General features: G+C 47.5%; 1 protein-coding gene across 9 annotated transcripts in view; it reads right to left on the bottom strand.

The window, feature by feature from the left end:
- The window catches only part of GREB1 (growth regulating estrogen receptor binding 1), a 127,333-nt gene that overhangs the window by 68,061 nt on the left and 39,627 nt on the right, over nucleotides 1–19,645 (bottom strand). For 2 of the 9 annotated variants that reach the window (XR_014083710.1, XM_081596545.1), the window contains exon 1: nucleotides 13,605–14,063. The exons of 3 other annotated variants lie outside the window; for them this stretch is intronic. The gene's annotated coding sequence lies outside the window, so the exon portion shown is untranslated. Of the gene's footprint in view, nucleotides 1–6,656; nucleotides 6,845–8,047; nucleotides 8,183–10,690; nucleotides 10,861–13,604; nucleotides 14,064–19,645 lie in introns of those variants that run through there. 4 more of the 9 variants (XM_081596548.1, XM_081596552.1, XM_081596547.1 and 1 more) reach the window with 4 other exon arrangements.

Genomic DNA, 19,645 nt, shown 5'->3' with positions numbered 1-19,645 from the left:
AGATTTTACTAGAAACTGGCTCTCAGTCATCCACAGGTTTCACAGCACCACCCACCCCACCAGCTTCTCCCTGAGAGGTGATCCTGCTTTTGAGAGACCCCAGACAAAAACGACGCTTTCTTCTCCTTGACTTGCAGAAGAATAGCCCTGCGCCACTTTCTGTGTGTGACGGCAGCCGACAACGCAGCGATCCATGACAACCAGTCCCCAGTTTCAGGATTACCAGACCCGGTCTCCACTCACCTTCTCAGGAGGAAGGTTAGCAGATTGCCCATCACCGTTTCCTCTGCTAAAAGGCCAATTAGGAACACTCTTGCTTTACAGTGTTTTTTACTTTATCATGGTTTCCATTAGACAAGTAATACAGAATTACATCTGGAAATCTGGGAATTACAGAAGAGGGTGGAAAACCAGGAGGAAAATCACTGCGTCCACGCCCCAAGATAATCAATGTGATTTTTTTTTCTGTAGCAGCTTAAGATCTAATTCACTTACCATCCCATTTACCTGCTACGCATAAAACAAACAATAAGGTCCTACTGTAAAGCATCAGGAACTATATATAACAATACCTTATAATGAACTATAATGGAAAAGAATATGAAGAAGAACATATATATGTATAACTGAATCACTTTGCTCTACACCAGCAACTAATACAACACTGTAAATAAATTATACTTCAATTTTTTAAGGGTACAAGTAAATGGTTTTTAGTATATTCACATGTGGTACAAGCATCACACAACTGATGTTAGAACACTGTCCTCACCCCCAAAAGAAACCTCATACCCTTTACCTGTCACCCCCAAGTCCCTGAACCTCCAGCCTTAGCCAGCCACCTGATGTCTGCAGACACATGTCAATAGACTAGTATGTGGTCCTTCCTTCCATCAGGCAATGTCTGTACCCTGCCTCTGCGCTGAGCACCTGTCAATACTCCATCCTCTCTGATACTCTGATGCACTCTTTGCAGACTTAATTCCCTAAGAAACAGGAGGGACATGGAAGGCTGTATCCACATGGCTCTCTCACTCTATGATACCCTTTTTGATTCTGCTCTTCTCATTTGACATAAACATTTCCCCCAATCCTCTGACAAAGGCTGTTAGGACCATTTTAACGGCTGCATCGCATTCCCTTGAGGGAAGATTCAGATACTCGCTCAGACATTTCTCTGGGATCAGACATACAGTTAAATCGCTATATTTAGTCCTTGCCAAGAACTGGCACTTAAATGTATATTCCTTTCTAATGTGTTCTGTTTATTTTCTATTTCATTTAGTTTTTTGTTTAGATCGCCCTGTTTCCTTTTAGTTTAATGTGTTATACTTTTTATCATACTTCTTAAAATGACTACTGTATCCTCATCTTTATTTTCCATATGGCTGCTTTGACAGTGAAGATATTTAAGGCTACCCGTTTTTTCCTGGGTGCCTTTTATGCTGTGACGCCTAGGTTTAGTGTAAAGAGGTCCCCTTTTCTTTCTTTTTGGATAGTTTATGATCTCCCTTTTGATTCCCTTTTTGATCCAGTAATTATCCAGAAATGTAGATTTAATTTCTAAACAGTCAAAATTTGAGAGGAAGAAGGATTAGCCTTATATTATGTATTGTTAGATAATCACAATCGTGGCCTTTAAAAACTACTTTTAAATTTTGTTAAGGGTTTCTTTTAGACAGATGCTGGATGGATTTTTACAAATCTGCTATCATATGAGAAAAGATAAACTCTCTTAAAGGGATGAAAACAGATTATTCAACTCTTCTATGCTCTTGTCTATTTTGTGTGTCCGTTGATTCTTAAAGTGGTATTTGACTTTAAATAGCGCAAGATGGGGAATTTCTTGGGAATCCAACAATTAAGACTCTGTGCTTCCACAGCAGGGGACACAGGTTTGATCCCTGGTCAGGGAACTAAGATCCCGCAAGCTGCTTGGTGAGGCCAAAAAGATGCCAGCCCCGACGTGACCTCAGGACCTTCCTGCTTCATTACAGTGACACACAGCCAGCCACACTAGTTGTGAGACTGGCTTCACATGCCAGACACTACCTCACAGATCACTTTGACTTCAGATGTAAGTAAGAGATTCTCCGTGTCCTTGTGATGGGACCACTGGTGCCCTAAGGAGCTCTGGTTTCCCTCCTGAGGGTAAAATGGGGCAGTGTCTTCAGGCTGATTTTCTGCTTCTGTTAGAAGAAAGGTCCAGCCCTCCTTCTTCCAACTAACAGTAAATGGAAACCATTAAACACTTCCTGCTTGCAGCAATAACTCTTGAGCACAGGTTTCCCCCCAAACCTCCTTGGTCAGCCCCAGCTTACAGCCTGTGGAAATGAGCTGATGGGAGGGTTGCTACAGGAATTAGCCCCGACAAAAAGAAAGTGCTCCTGAAAGACAGAGGGCAGCAGCCGAGCCACCGAACAGTCAGAAGAGGCTCCAGGGCTCTGCGTCTGCCTTTCCTCTTGACTGGCTGCATCCTTCAATCCAAGAAAGAGGGATTCCCAGCCACATCTGGGGGCCCTTGACTGCGTTTCCATTCGGGGTGGTCCATGGAAAGCTGCCGCCAATTAATAACATCACGAATGGCTCCTGTTTCTATAGATCTTTGTCTCAAGAGCTTAATGCACAGAAAGCAGCTTTAAGTCCGGCCCATTTTACAAGGAGCCCCTGCAGAAGCATGCTCGAGGGCTGAAAGAAACGCTCAGGGCATCCAGAACCTCTCTTCCTTCCCAAGGTCCTGTGCATCTGATGCCTGATTGGCACCTTGAGCCTGGAGGACTCCAGGGGTTAAGATAGAGCAATACCTGGTGTGGACAGAGCCGTAAAGAGGAAGAAAGAAAATGAACACTGTCCGGCTTCCGAGTGCCAGGCACTGGGCCTATTCCCTCACTCAACACACGTGAGCGATATTATAAAGCCCAATTTAAAGATGGGGTTCCGAATCCTAGCCTCGGAGATGATAAGCAACCTCCAAGAAGTCTTGTGGAAAGAAAACAGAATTGGGGGCGGAGGGGGGGCGGGGGAGGGAGGGAGAAGGGGGAGGGGAGGGGAGGAGGAAGGGAGAAACACAAAAGGGACAAAACATGAAAGAGTGCTCACACTCAAAAAAATGGAAATTTCATTTTACAGCCCTAAGCACACACCAAAGCTTTAAAGTCTAGAAGCACAGAAGGAGAGAGAAACTGACCCCACTTCCAATCTAATGAGGCATTTGAAAGCCGAAGTAAGTGCTGGTAACTGACGATGAAGGAGGAGTGTGAGAACCGTCTGACTGACGCCCTGGCCCTTGCTGTTCGTCCCACTGCACCACCATCGAGTGGCATGGGAACTTCCTACCCAGCCCAGCCGTGCTCCAGCTCACAGACGAGACCACCCACCTGGGATCAGAAGGCAGAGTAGGCTGAGATGCCGGCCCTACTGGGGCTCGCTGGCCTGCAAGGAACCCCCAACCGTCAGATTGGGGAGTGAGAAGTCAGGAGGGAAAAAAGCCTCGCTCAGGGCCAAACCCCAAAGCCGAACCCCTCCTCCGTGCTTTGTGGATCCAGGTCAACACCTGTGACCTCCAGGGCTGGGCTCTGACCGCTGCTCCCTAGGCACTGCCTCTGCAATATTTGCCTGCTGCAGTGACTCCAGTCTGCAAACTGAGGGGGTTCCTTTCCCCCCACCCCTCCGCTGCCTACCTTCCAAGGCCTGGCCCAGCCCTTCCCAACACTGGTGGGCGATGCTCTTCAACCACAGAATCCGAAGCAGTGCCCGTCACCATGGGCTTCACCTTAATGCACAGAAGCCTGGTGTGAGATGGAGAGAGAGAAAGCGACTCACTAGGCCTCAGTATTCTCATCTGTAAAATGGGCACTCTGAAGGACTGACTGGTCATCATGGGGTATACAAGAGATAGAAAATGAAAGTGCCTAGCAGAGCACTTGGTCATCAGTGCAGGATCATTCACTTCTAGCTAAATGGAACAGGCATGTGAAAAGACGAGAATTCCAGATCAGGACTTCCCTGGTAGTCCAGTGGCTAAGACTCTGAACTCCCAATGGCAGGGAGGCCCAGGATCAATCCCTGGTCGGGGAACAAGATCCCACAGGCCTCAACCAAAGATCCTGCATGTCACAACTAGGATCAGACAGAGCCAAATAAATTAAAAGAATGTCAGATCATATCATAAATGACAAGTGATAAAAAGTACTATAGTCCATAATTTCTACAACGTAAGGCGGGGCCAGAGGTCTTAGGGGGAATCAGTGAGAACTTGAGTGGTTCAAAGGGGCTGGTACCCAAAATAGGCCAAATGAAAGAGTAGGGTATTTTCGGCCAAAAATCGAGACCAGCAATTGAGAAAGAAACAGGAGGGTACAAAGGCAAGAAAGCTCCACGAATACAGACAAGCTCTAGAAAAAGAAAATGAGGACAAGTAGTGAAGATGGAACTATGGTGGAAAAAAACAAAAGTGAGGGTAAAAATTAGGCACTGCTTTGTCATTATTGTGGTTATTTAGTGGCTCAGTCATGCATGTCCAGCTCTTTTGCAACCCCATGGACCATAGCCTGTCAGACTCCTCTGTCCACGGAATTCTCCAGGCAAGAATACTGGAGTGGTTTCCATGTCCTTTTCAGGGGATCTTTCTGACCCAGGGATCGAATCTGGGTCTCCTGCATTGGCAGCGAGTTCTTTACTGCTAAGCCACCAGGGAAGCCCACTGCTTTAGTAGGTGACAACCCTGAAGCTTCAGAATGAGGGATTTATAATGATAAAGGTCATGTTTTAAGCATGTCAGGTGGACAGAGATGTTTGGAATAAACTGGAGGGAATACCTGGAGGCAGGAGGCCTGGTGGAGTTAAATTAGGAGTGGCAATTAGCATAAACATATTACTATATATAAACTAGGTAAACAACAAGGACCTAGTACCTAGCACAGGGAGCTATCCTCAATATCTTATAATAAACTAGAATGGAAAAGAATCTGAAAAAGAATATATATATATTCTCGTAGATTTACTATACATCAATAAAAAATAAAAATTAACAAAAAACAGGCTTTGCTCACTTCCTGTCTCGGTTACATTTTTGGTAATTCTCACAATATTTCCAACCCTCCACCAGCAATAAGATTCTAACTCACTAAAGGCTGGTTAATATTTTTTAGCAATAAAGTATTTTTTAATTGGGGTACATACATTTTTTAGACATAATGCTATTGCACATTAATATACTATAGTCTATGCTGCTGCTGCTGCTAAGTCACTTCAGTCGTGTCCGACTCTGTGCGACCCCATAGACGGCAGCCCACCAGGCTCCACCGTCCCTGGGATTCTCCAGGCAAGAATACTGAATGGGTTGCCATTTCCTTCTCCAGTGCATGAAAGGGAAAAGTGAAAGTGAAGTCGTTCAGTCGTATCCGACTCTTAGCGACTCCATGGACTGTAGCCTACCAGGCTCCTCCGTCTATGGGATTTTCCAGGCAAGAGTACTGGAGTGGGATGCCACTGCCTTCTCCGACTATAGTCTATAGTATAGAGTAAACATAACTGTATATGCACTAAGAAATAAAAACATTATACACTGCGCAGCATGTGGGCCCTGACTTCCCTGGCCAGAGATTGAACCTGTGTCCCCTGCAATAGAAGCAGAGTCCTCCCCCACTGGACCACCAGGAAAGTCCTACTTTTCATTTTGAAGTTTATAACATTTAATATTTTGGACTGAGAGCATGTTTATTTTTATTAAAAACTGAAGGTCACTTTTAAAAAATAAATAAAATGCAGTCATAAAAACTGATGACGGATGTCCCACAGAATCTAAGTTGAAGAGCAATTGAAGATCAGGTGAACTACAGACCTCCAGCAAAGGCAAGCCACTCTGCTAAGCATCATTGTAAGCATCAGTGATTTTAATCTTAGCAACAGTGCTATCAGATCATTATTTCTCTCCCTGTCTGTATCCCGACTGTATAGATGAAGAAACTAAGGCTCAGGGAGGTTGGGACACCTGTCTAATGACACATAGCTCGTGCCTGGTCTGGAATTAAAAGCCCATCTTGAAGAATCTTCCATGAAATGTGGTGTTAATCAAGTTTAAACTGGCAGAATTGAAAATCTCAGACATCCTCAGCTGAAGGGTTATAAATCTGTATTACCATTACCTGCTAGTGGTTTTCTCCAGTGGTGACAAGGCATTTCCCAGTTTTATAGAAAGCTACGGCATTCTTCCAAACTTCTAGAGGACAGCAATGGAAAGTTGGCCTCACCAGACTAAGCAGGCACACACACCCAAAACCAGACATCCTCTTGTGCTAAATGTTCTTGTCAGTGCTCTGGGAGCCCATAAAACCCTGCAGTTACTCATAGGAGACTTCCCATAAGCGCCCATAGCGGGCGCTATTAGTAAAGAACCCGCCTAACAATGCAGGAGATGTACAAGACTGGGGTTCAATCCCTGGGTCGGGAAGATCCCATGGAGGAGGAAATGGCATTCCACGCCAGTTTTCTTGCATGGGACATCCCATGGACAGAGAAGCCAGTCAGGCTACGGTCCATGGGGTCGTAAACAGCTGGACATGACTGGAGCGACTTAGCACACACTTATAGAAGATTCTACCCATACTCACTGAACCATATGACTGACCTTATAAAGTTCCTATTACAGTACTTACATACACAGTTTACATACACAGTACAGGCTTCCCCAGTGGCTCAGCAGTCAAGAATCCACCTGCAATTCAGGAGACATAGGAGATGTGGGTTTGATCCCTAGGTCGGGAAGATCCCTTGGAGGAGGGCAATGGCAACCCACTCCAGTATTCTTGCTTGGAGAATCCCATGGACAGAGGAACCTGGAGGGCTACAGTCCATGGGGTCATAAAGAGTCAGGCACAACTGAAGCAACTTAGCATGCATGTACACATAGATGCACACATAGAATTACATCCAAGGAGAACAAAAAAGAAAATATAAAAACCCCTGTTCTATTTTCTCTAATCATGATATTATTTGTCAGTATATATTTTATAATATAAATAGTATACAGAATATACTGGAGTCCGTTATGCAATTTATAAATCAATAGATGTATGTATATATATATACATATATACACACACACACACATACATACACGTACATATATATATATATATACACACACATACATACACGTACATACATATGGGGCTTCCCAGGTGGCACTAGTGGTAAAGAACCCACGTACAGGAGACATATGAGACGCGGGTTCAGTCCCTGGGTCGGGACGATCACCCGGAGGAGGGCATGGCAACTCTCTCCAGTATTCTTGCCTGGAGAATCCCATGGACAGAGGAGCCTAGTGGGCTCCTAGTGGGGTTGCAAAGAGTCGGACACGACTGAAGTGATTTAGCACACACATATATAGGTGCCAAGTTTGAATAAAAGAATAAGAAAACCAGTATTTGTTTAGCATCTACTTTGTGCCAGCAGTCATGTGGCCAAAGTACCATTATCTTCATTTTGCATGAAGAGATTGTGTCTGGGATTTAAAAGCATCTATTGTCTTCACATCTTTATCATTTCCTTTAGCAATGCAACAAAAACTCCAAGAGCATTTTACGTAAGAATCAAAATAACAGTCATCAGTTATTAGGTTCACTTGGTGCAGATCTTTTTCTTGGTTCATGTTTATCATTTATTTCATCACCACCATGGCCCTAAAATGCAGATAGCAAGGTTCTCTTGGAAACTGAGGCAGGATGAGCTGAAGAGAATGTCCAAAATGTCACGTTTGAGACACTTTTAGAAGGCTTAGATGGGCCCTAAGCAAGTGAATCTTGCCTTTCACTGATTTCAGGAAAGGGAGCATTTTTTCAAGCTCTTTTTGTTTTTTTAATAGTGTCCACTTGTCTAAACATGCCAAACCTTTTGGTTAGAAATCTTGGGTTCTTCCTTAGTAGTATGTTACCAAAACAAGGGCTGCCATGACAAGAAAACAGCCTCAGCAAATGAAAAGCCCCAAACTTAAAAAGACACATTTCTAGCCAGACAAAGAAAATCAAGAGCATTTTAAGAATGCTACCTGAAGCCAGGTCTCCCGGAGGGAGGAGGCTGACCAGGCTCGCTGCAGCTTCAGAGGAAGAACAAATAAACCACCAGCTGGCCGGCCCCAGGGCCTGGACAGTGTCCCTTCTCTGACAGCTCCATCGGCCCCTTCCTGGAGATTAAAGCAGGGATTAAACTAGACTCCAGCCCTTTCAAAGAAAAATATGCTCACGCCAGCCTTTCCTTGAAGTGACCTTTTTCTTTCTCTTTACTTTTTAAAGAATAGAATTACCAAAAGTTTTGCCCCAGTGGCAGAAAATCCATTTCACTTTAAAAGCTCACCAGGGGGACCTCTCTGGTGGTCCAGTGGCTAGGATTCTTCGCTCCGAATGCAGGGAGCCTGGGTTCGATCCCTGGTCGGGAGACTAGATCCCACATGCTGACACTAAAGACCCCGTGTGCCACAACTAAGACCTGGTGCAGCTAACTAAATAAATATTAAAAAAAAAAAACAAGAAAAAAAGCCCACCAGGGACCTCCCTGGTGGTCCAGTGGTTAAGATGTCACCTTTCGATGCAGGGGCTGCAAGTTCGATCCCTGGTCAGGGAGATAAAATCCCATACATTTCAGGGCCCAAGAAAACAAAACAGAAGCAGTACTGTAACAAATTCAATAAAGACTTAAAAAAAAAGCTCCACATCAAAAACCCTTTAAAACAGAAAAAAGCTCACCAGCACTGTCTGGGGACCCTGAAGAGTGCTGTGTCCAGTTAACTCTGGGTCCACAGTGATTCCACTGTTCCTTTCTGAGCACCGTGCACTTTGCCTTTTATTGGTCAAGTAACGAGGCACCTCTACTTAAACCCAGAGCTCCTATCTGTCAACAACAGTTATTAGTTCCTGGAATGGTTGAATCTCACTTCCTGAGATAACACCAAGCTCTGCGTATCCCTGGCTGCTGCACACTGGTCACTCTGCTCATAAAAATAAAGCCTGCCGCTCACCCATCGGAGCCAGCCCTTCCCCACTCAGATCTCTCACCCACACCCTGTTTGCTGGGTCCCTGTGTGTGTGGAGACTGAGGCCAGCCGTGTGCTGGGCTCCAGCTCTTTGGTTCTAAGCCATAGTGTCCACTTAGGTCAAAACCAGCAGGACTCTCAGAGACAGCCCTGCAGGTCCCTTTGATTGTAAGATATTAAACCCTTCAGTCAACTTGGACTTTACCAACTGCAAACAATCTTTCAAACACAAAAGTGCTCATAATCTGCCTCATTTGTTATTGTTTAGTCACTAAGATTTTTTTGCAACACCATGGACTGCAGACCTCCAGGCTCCTCTGTCCCTGGGATTTCTCAGGCAAGAATACTGGAGTGGAAGTACTTCTACAGGGGATCTTCCCAACCCAGGGATCAAACCTGTGTCTCTTGTGTCTCCTGCATTGGCAGGTGGACTCTTTACCACCAGGGAAGCCCCATAATCTGCCTGCTGAGTAGTAAAAAGCATGTACTTTGGAATAAGACCAACAGCGGCTTAATTTATGACTATGCTCCTTTTGAGCTGTGTGGCCTTGGGCAAGTTACCTAACCTCTCTGAACCTCGATTTCCTCATTTGTAAAACGAAGATAGGGACTTCCCTGGTGGCCCAGTGGCTAAGACTCCTCACTCCCAATGCAAGGGGTCTGGGTTCAATCCCTGGTCAGGGGACTAGATCCCATGTGTCACAACCAAAGATCCTGTGTGTCACAACTAAGACCAGTGCAGACAAAGAGAAAGAAAGAAAATTCTAAAATAAGCATAATGCAAACTATTTCCCAGAGTGATAATGAGGACTAAGTGAACTAACATGTGTAGGGTTGTTGGCACATAGTAGACGTTAACAAATTCTAGTTTTCTGTCTTAAATTGGAATTAACTGCTCATAAATCTCCTTTCTAGATGCCAACTTAGAATGTCAGAGATCTTGACTTGATTCACTGTACTCCAGTAGCAACAATTAAACCGGCTTCCTTTAGGGATACACAGATTGCAGTGTGCCTTTCCAAGTAGATAGCAATCATTTCCACATGGCTTCTCTCCCTTCCTCTCAAGACGCAAAGCTCCTTGACAACAGGAACTGTTCTAGTCACTTCTTTATTTCCCAGATAATAACTCCTAAGAGGAGGCAGAGGGAGAAGGAGACCACGTGCTCAAGGTTACAGCGAAGATGGCAAAGAGATGGAGCGCCTGTGGGAAAGCGCCGCGTGCAGCCTCGGAAGCCCCCCAGGAGGAACCAAGCATACAGGGGAGGTTTCCATTTCAGCCCCCAGGATGTCATCCAGAAAGGGTATTACCTAATGCCTCTCTGATAGCTCAGCTGGTAAAGAATCCACCTGCAATGCAGGAGACCCCGGTTCGATTCCTGGGTTGGAAGATCCACTGGAGAAGGGATCGGCTACCCACTCCAGGATTCTCAGGCTTCCCTGGTGGCTCAGCTAGTAAAGACTCTGCCTGCAATGCGGGAGACCTGGGTTCGATCCCTGGGTTGGGAAGATCCCCTGGAGAAGGGAAAGGCTACCCACTCCAATATTCTGGCCTGGAGAATTCCATGGACTGTATAGTCCACGGGGTCGCAAAGAGTCGGACACGACTGAGCAACTTTCACTTTCACTCATGGTCTCTGCCCCAGGTGTTACCTGAACTCACCTGGTTATCTTCTATTCCAAACAGGGTCAGAGGGGAGCCCTTCCTGTGAGCATCCAAGCACGCGACGTACACTTCTGTTCTTTCCTCGTGAACACTCTCCTGCCCCGGGGGCCCTGTTTGTGCCTGATCTTCCCTCAGTCGACACCAAGGCCAAGGGTCACGGCTCCCCCTTCTGCCTCCCACCCCCCGGCCCTCTCACCAGGATCAGAGTTTCTCCCTCACAAACCCACACAGAGTCTGTTTGCCTTCCCCACCCCCGCGCAAGCTCCAACTGCTGCAGGGGGCAACCACGTTCACTCGCTGCCCACAGAGCCCAGAACACGTTCTTGGGAGCAGGTCCGCCGAAGGAGCAGCCATCAACTCTGCTCATTACCACCAGGTGGCCGGGGAGAGAGGCCCACCCTCCATCCGGGGCCACTCCCGGGCTCAAAGAGAAGACGCAGCCAGAGGTCTGGAAGGTCTCAGGCCCGAGGTCAGACAGCTGGGTCTGTTCTAAGCCACTGATCAACAACTCCGTGTCTGTTCTCTGCCTCCAGCGTGAGAAGCAGAGAACCTCCCTCTTAGATTTGTGGTTTGACCTGCAACACTTCAAGAGTCTAATTTGGATTCACAGCAGAAACATTTCATTCCCCCTTGGAGCTCAGGGTGAAAGTGAAAGCCACAGAGTCCCTGACCTGCAGAAACTTGTAGGTAGAGAGGAGAGTGCAGGTAAACAAGGCCGTGTGACCCTTGCCTCAGCAGGGATTTAGGCAAGAGGGCAGCTTGCCTAAACGAGATAGGAGGGGAGGTTCTGGCTCAGATCAGTCTCAGGGCGACTCCCGGAAGAGCTGAGTCCGGGGATGAGCACAGGTTTGCCAGCCGGAGAGAAGGAAGGGCATTCAGGCAGGAGGGGGCAACACACACAGGCGGGACCCCGGGGGGGTTGACACCCACGTGTGACTGGTGATGCAGGTCCTTCCAGATGCTGGAGCACGGGTGTAAGAGGGTGACGAGGGCCAGTGTAGACTGACCCCTGCGAATACGGTCAGATTTAACCCTGCAGAGTCAGGCAAGGACTGTAAGCTGGCTGGAACAGACTGCATGGGAGAGAGATTGCCTAAGCTTCCTAAGGAGGAATGTAGGAGAATAATGAGTTATGTTGAGACCCCAGAGGGCGCAGCCTGAAAGGTGGCTCAGAGGGTAAGGCCTGGTGGCTCTGCCTGCAATGTGGGAGACCCGGGTTTGATCCCTGGGTTGGGAAGATCTCCTGGAGAAGGAAATGGCAACTCACTCCAGTATTCTTGCCTGGAAAATCCCATGGACAGAGGAGCCTGGTGGGCTACAGTCCATGGGGTCGCAAAGAGTCGGACACGACTGAGCGACTTCACTTCACTTCAAGAGGGCACAAAGCCTGGCTCACGTGGAGGCCGAATGAGGGGGAGATGGGGCTGAGAAAGAGGAGGAGGCGGTGGTGATGTCGCCATCACAGTGCTGGAGGACGGAGGCGGGGGATGTCCGAGGAGCTCGGTGCACCCTCCAGCTATCCCCTGCTCCCAGTCTGTTCCCTCACAAGCATCTGCCAAGCTACTTGCAAAGTGGGTCCGGTACCCACGTGTCTCTGCCCTTGGTCTCCTTTAGCCTCGCGTGGAGAGGGCACCACGGCAGAGAAGAAAGCGGCCGTGCCCTGGAGTCCAGACTGGGGTTCAAGTTGGCGAGAGAGAAAACCCATCCGTGACCTCCGAGAGGCTGGTCTTCCGCTCCCTCTGCCATCTGCCTCCGCTCTGAGTCGCACCCAAAGCACGCCTGAGGACCTCAGACCCTCCCACGTGGCCCTTTCTGAGATGCGGCCCTCTCCCAGAATCCCTGCTGACCTCAGGGCCTCTCGGAAGGTAACTGACCCGGCCCCACCCAGAGTCAGCACTCCAGACTCTAGCTCAGATCTGAGCTGCCACGGATCCCTGTTCCTTCCTCCTCCCTCATCCCTAAAGCAAAAGCTAAGAATCTTTCAGCCAACACACAAGAATGACGACTTTTCTCTGATGAGCCCAAAGTTTCGGAAAACAAAACCAAAAGCAAAGGCCTCTCAAGACGACATTTTCCACGTGCTTGGTGGGCCCTCCAGGAGGAGAAGTGGGCGTGACGCTCAAGGAGCGTAGGCAGAGTCAGCCTCGTATATATGATATGGCCATAAACACATTCAGGCTGCAGGATGGCATCCTATAAACTCTTTGAGGTCTTCCTGGCAGGAAACACCATTCTCATGCAGATTTCTGTGATTTTCCGTCGAGGAACTCATAAACTCCACAGGTGTTGTTTAAGGAAGAAAAGCAGGCTGAGGGTTTGACTTCTGTCTAATCTGCTGTTTCTATAACCGGGGCTGGTCCTTCCCCCCCAAAAACACTGCAGCACCATGCTATCCAGACATCTGTCCACATAATGCCAGGTGGCGCTCCCTCTGGGACCTTCCTTAAACGCTCTGGAAAGGAGCCACAAAGCCAACGCGATGTCCCCACCCCCTGGCTGCTGGGGGAACTGAAAGGGGAGAGAAGCACCTTCAGAATAAAGCCAGGGAAGATTTGCAGGGAGGAAGAAACTACAAGAAAAAAAAAAACCTCTTTCCAGAACCCACCAGGCAGGATCCACAGAGTGCAGCTCACTTCCTTAGCAATTACAGTCCGACTCCCTGCCGCTTTGGGTCCACCTTGTGCAAAACTAAATAGCTCCAATCCCTTCAGATTTCCAACAGAAAAAAAAATCAGGAAACAAATGCATCAAGCGGATTCACTCGGCTTACTGAAAAGGCAAACACTTTGCCATTTTTCTGCTTGACACAGGCCAGGGCCATCTTATTCATAGGCTAGAAAACCAGGGCCCACCTCTCCAACACCCCCCCCCAAAAGCGGGCGCTCCACTCCCAACATTGAACACACCGTACCTTACAAGAAGCTGGTCATTGCAGGCAGTCAGAAAGCACCCAGCCAGGAGCAGGCTGAGCCCAGTGGAGGGCAAGCGCTTGCTGAGCCCCCGCCTCCCGGGCTGTGCCTTTGATCGTGCAAGGAGCCCTCGATGCCCCAGAGAACAGTGCCAAGTATTTAGGCTGCCTGACACCCTGGTTCCCCAGCCCCTGCCCGGGGAGGCGGAGGCGGGCCAAGCCAGCCCACGGGAAGGTTTCAAAGGCAGTATCTGCTCCCGGGGCTACAACAACAACCAGGAGGGGAAAAAAAGAAAACGCGGCAGCAGACTTTCCAAGTTGAGCTCTATCTGCCCCAGGCTCCTGCTGGGTCAGATGGCAAATGCCACGGTTTTCCATCTTCTTAGCACTGAAGTGTTTTGCTGGGTCAGAGTGCTCTCCACGCAGGTACATACCAATCTGTTGGTCTAACCACCAGCAGTTAAACCCAGTCTTGTCAAACATGAAAGTTTTGTACTTGGCGTGGAACCACGTCTTCTTGCGCAGAGAACAAAGGGTCAGGGAAGTGCACAGGCTCTGACCCGGGGAACCAGGCAGCCCGCGTGGCCCCCGGAGGACCGCACGTGTGGCCCCGACCCCGGGAGGCATGCGCCCCTCCAAAGAGCTGCCTCCAGCTGGGGACACACAGCAAGGGACACACCCGCCCAGAAGAAGTTTCCCCCGAGAGTCACAGAGGCTCATTTTCAGACTTCTCTTCTAAAGTCATTTCTACGCCTCTGGACATCATGGAAAACACCAGCTCTCCTTTACATCTTCCTACACATTCCTGTTGCAACTGATGCTTGGAAATTGGGGAATCCTGGTCAAATCCTAACTGGAAAGGGGGAAGACAAGAAGTCATGGGTGCCCCCCTCCATATGTGCCAGATCCCTTTAACTTTGATTTTTATCTTCTTTCCAGGGTTTTCTATTTGCTAGACAAGGTGACTTGGCCAGGACCCAAGGGGTGTCACGTCATCTGCCTTTTGTGATGAAGCCCAAAAGACGGGATTATTCTTGTTGGTGTCTCAGACAGCAACGAGAGTTCTCAGCTGCTTGGAGGCTCAGTGTTCAAAACAACCATAGATGGGGTGGAAGGAAGAGTCCCATGTCACAGACCTATTCCTCCAGGCTGAGCCCAGAGCAAGGCAGGTGAGAACCCACCTGTCTCCAGGTCTTCACAGACAGGTAGGGCAGCGCCCCCTTGTGGCCCTGCTTGAGTGATACTGTGGGAATCCTCCCGCAAACCCTGGCCGGGCTTCTCTCATGGGTTGGGTCTGGGGGAGGAAATCACATCTGAGGACCCCAGGGACTGAAGAGGAAGTGACCCTGCTTGAAGGGCCTACACGGTCCACCACTCAGAGCCCTGTCTGTCACGGTGTTAAAAACCACAGAAACGTCCAACAGGAAAGGAAGGCTTCATGCAGTCTCCAATAACCGTATGTAGGTGCTTTGGTTTTTTTTAAACAAGGTAAAGACTATTCTTAGACGTTTAACTGTAAAGAGATACAGGAAAAAAAGATCTTTCTCAATTTTATGAGCTCTCGAGATAATTAATTTTCATGCTTTAAGGTAGATAATTTAAAAAATGTAAACAATGCTGCCTTGCTTATGATCTAATTAATGTAATCAAAGCAACAATCCACACGGAAGTGGCTTTGTGAATGAAGTTTTTAAATGGTACAGATACACTCAGGATGCACCGTTTGGCAAGGAAAAGATTCTAAATTGTTACAGAAATAGAAAGAGAGAAATACATATATACACATATATGTCATATAAAGCATATGATATTTTATTATAGAAAGAGACATCTAGGGGGGCGGGGTGCCACATCCCAGGTGGCTCAGTGGTAAAGAATCCACCTACCAATGCAGGAGGTGTAAGAGACTCAGGTTCAATCCCTGGGTTGGGAAGACTCCCCTGGAGGAGGAAATGGCAACCCACTCCACTATTCTTGCCTGGGAAATCCCATGGACAGCGGAGCCAGACGGGCTACAGTCCATGGGGTCACAAAGACAACAAGAGCAACATATCTAGAGAGAGATACCTTGGGTTTGACCCGGGTGTGGGTTTCAATTCTGACTTAATGGACATTTGTCCCTGAGCAACTTCCCTAACCTTTTGTGTCTTGGTTTCTGCAATCTGAAAGAAGGGATAAAAGTACTAGTTTCTTAGGGGTGTTGTGTGGATTCCATGAATGAATATGCAGAGGGTACACAGAACAGTGAAGAGCACATATGAAATACTAACGGTATAGGCCATGAATGGTATAGGCCAATGAATATTCATTGGAAGGACTGATGCTGAAGCTGAAACTCAATACTTTGGCCACCTGATGAGAAGAACTGACTCAGTGCAAAAGACCCTGATGCTGGGCAAGATTGAAGGTAGGAGGAGAAGGGGACGACAGAGGATGAGATGGTTGGATGGCATCACCGATCCAATGGACATGAGTTTCAGCTAGCTCTAGGAGTTGGTGATGGACAGGGAGGCCTGGCGTGCTGTAGTCCACAGGGTCACAAAGAATTGGACATGACTGAGCAACTGAACTGAACTGTAGGCCATGATAAGAGTGAAACAATTCAAGATGTTTTTAATGCTTCTTTAATCTTTTCTATAATTTGCTCATTTTAAACTGACATAAATTATCATCATCATGAGGAGAAAATTAGCAAAGAAGGAATTGCCTTCATCGGGCCTGTATTACATACCTTTGAACTGACTGTGTTTTCCTGCTGCTGTCAAAATAGGCTTTTGATGTGAAAATAACAGAGGTGCCTGCACAGGAGAGCTCACCCAAGTGTCAGCTCTGATGGGTATGTCTGGGAAGAGCCTTCCTTCCGAGTTTACATCTGCACATCTATGCTCAGTGTCAGTGTATCTCCTTGCCATAAACCCCTCTTTTCTATTTCATATCAAATTCTGTTCACCCCACCTCCCGGCCAAATCCCCTCCACCTTATATGTGACAAGGATGGATAGATGCACCACGTGTGTGTGTGTTAGTAGGGCAGCGCTGTCCAACTCTTTGCGACCCCATGAACTGTAGCCTGCCAGGCTCCTCTGTCCATGGGATTCTCCAGGCAAGAATACTCGAGTGGGTTGCCATTCCCTTCTCCAGGGGGTCTTCCTGACTCAGGGATTGAATCTGGGTCTCCTGCATTGCAGGCAGATGCTTCAACATCTGAGCCACCAGGGAAGCCCCTAGATTCACCAAACTAGCAGCCAACTGTGTTGGCTTTTTTTTGTGACCACAAAGGCTGGAAGTGATGACCTTCAAAAGGCAAAAAGTCTCTACCTGTGCAACAGAACGTCCTGGAGACCATGGTCACTACCACTAATGAACAAAGAGGCCTTGGCTTTTATAAACCATCCCTGAGAGTTTTTAGATCACTTTTGATCTGCTCTACTCGTACCAGCTGTGAGGGTCTGGTACTGCCTGATGCTGACTGCTCACAACTCCGGCATTGTGTGCATGGGAGGCCCTTACACCTCGTTCATGACATGAACTCCTACTCATCCTTCAAAACCTACCTCAAAAGTCTCTTGTGTTGTGTGATGGACCTGACCTCCCTTAAGAGACCTGAGCATTTCTGTCTTTGTTGAGGTTTAATGAAGCTCCAGAAGCCAGACTGGAGAGAAGATTTGTGGCTGATACAGGGGAAGTAACGAGAGGAAGCTAGTTGGCCTTATAGAAACCCAGACTCGGGGTTTAGCCGAAAACAGGGGACTTCTTTGAAATGCTGTATACAGAGCACTTGGCTCCTCCACGTCCCACTCAACAGCCACATGTAGAATTCCAGGACTCAGGTGGTGCACCCCTGGCAAAGCATGAAATCAATTAAACTGAATCAACCAAGGAGAACTAGGGACACCAATATAGACACAGCCTAGTATTTAGAAGCCTCCAAAATGCTGTCCTGAGCACCCAAAAATCAACCCGTGCCAGTCCACAAGCTCCACCCATGGGTGCAAATCTCCCAGCTGACTTTCTCTTTTTCAAACACACATGAAAATCCAAGGGTCACGTGGCCTCTGAAGAAAGACCGAAGCATGACAAGAACATCCAGGAGAAGAAAAGATACTAAAGCAACCAGAGGAAAAAAAACTGGGATATATAAAGGATTTAAAAAAAAACAAAAACCTATAATTATTATCCTCTGAGAGATTTGGAGGGATGGGCATACTTTGTCACCCAGCCCATTCAGTGAGAGACTCAAAAATCAGAGAGGAAGACATCTTAGAAGTGACCCCTGGTCCATCCTATGGTTTAGAGCCGAGGGAGGGTCTTAGTCCTCTGAGGTTACTGTAAAAAAAACACCATAGACTGGATGGCTCAGAAAACAAACATTTATTTCTTCCATTCTGGAGGCTGGGAGGTGTCCAAGACCAAGGTGCCAACAGATTTGGTATCTGGTGAGATCCCATTTCTTGGCTTCATAGATGGACCAGCTTCTCACCATGTCCTCAGGTGGCAGAAGAGACGAGGGAGCTTTATGGAGGTCTTTTTAAAGGGCATCCATGGCATTCCTGAAGATGCCACCCGCATGACCTCATCACCTCCCCAAGGCCCCAACTCCCAATACCATCACATCAAAGATTAGGTTTCAACATGTGAATCTGGGTGGGGAGAACATATGCATTTAGTCCCCAGCGGGGACCCCTGGCTACCTAGAGAGCTGAATGGAAAAGCCACAGGTATGGGAGCCACACACATTTCCACATCAGTCAGTTCTGCTACACCTCTTTGTTTTTAAACCACAGATCTGTACCAACAGATCAATAAATTACAGAACAGCTTGAAAACTTGGCGCATTTTGTGTGCCCTTGGTGTAATTTACTTGGCAAGAAACACTAAGGTGAATGCAGAAAAATGCTGCCCAGCTGAAGTGAGCTGCTTAAGGAAGACACCAAACCACACACCTCCAACAACCACCAGCCACCTCCAATCTCAGTATCTATGACGAACCATAGCCATCCGTCTCTAGGGTTAGAACTTTTCCACATGATTCCACATCTCTCTCCTTCCTCTCCTTCACAATAACACAATCGCCAACCCTTCCCATGAGCACTTCTGCACACAAAACTCCATGCATCTTGCACTTCTAAGTCAAGTTCCATATTTATTGCAGCCTTTATGTATTTCTTGACCATTTCTCATATGTAGAATTATGCTGCCCCCCCTCCTTTTTTTTTTTGGCCAAGCAGGATCTCCTTGACCAGGGATCAAAGGGGTTTCCCCACATTCTCGGAGGTAAACAATCCACCTGCAATGCAGAAGGGACAGGAGATGCAGGTTCGATCTCTGGGTCGGGAAGATCCCCTGGAGGAGGGCATGACAACCCACTCCAGTATTCTTGCCTAGAAAATCCCATGGACAGAGGAGCCTGGCGGGCTACAGTCCATGGGGTTGCAAAGAGCCGGACACAGCTGAGGGGGTCGAAAAAAGCCGGACACAGCTGAGTGACTGATCGCGTACACACACATGCAGGGGCAGAACCCACGCCCCCTGCATTGGAAGTAAGGACTCTTAACCACTGGGCCACCAGGGAAGTCCCCTGTGCTTCCCTTTTCTATTAGGCATTTACCTTTTTTTTTCAATGTGTCATTGATTAAATTTTTTAGTTCTGTGCCTATAATGCCAACTTTCCCATAACTCCTGCAGTTTTCATTGTGCAATTTTTTATGACTCAGTAATTTTTAGAAACTTGTCTCATTATATCAGAACTGCCCATGTGACTGTATTTCTGCATCCAAACCACATTTTCAGGAGTTCTCTTATTCTTGGGGTGGGGCGGCGTGGGGGGGCACACAAACAGACACGGCAAGTTGATTCTGTTTTGGAAAATTTGGTCACCATCATCGAACTGCACACCAGTCACGCCAAGCTCCTTCTGGCAACCCCAAATCTTTCATCAACTCCTTGGCCTCTTCCCTGCACTGACTGAGCTGGAATCTCTTCCTGGGACAGAGCCAATTGTTGGGTTTGTTAGTATAAAAGAAATCTGTGTATTATTTGGGTTTC

The sequence above is a fragment of the Giraffa tippelskirchi genome, chromosome 4 (assembly GCF_054371585.1).
Source record: "Giraffa tippelskirchi isolate mGirTip1 chromosome 4, T2T-mGirTip1v1.2.pri, whole genome shotgun sequence".
NCBI classification, from domain to species: Eukaryota; Metazoa; Chordata; class Mammalia; order Artiodactyla; family Giraffidae; genus Giraffa; species Giraffa tippelskirchi.
The sequence above is the reverse complement of the archived record's forward strand: the minus strand, read 5'-3'. Positions and strand labels throughout refer to the sequence as shown.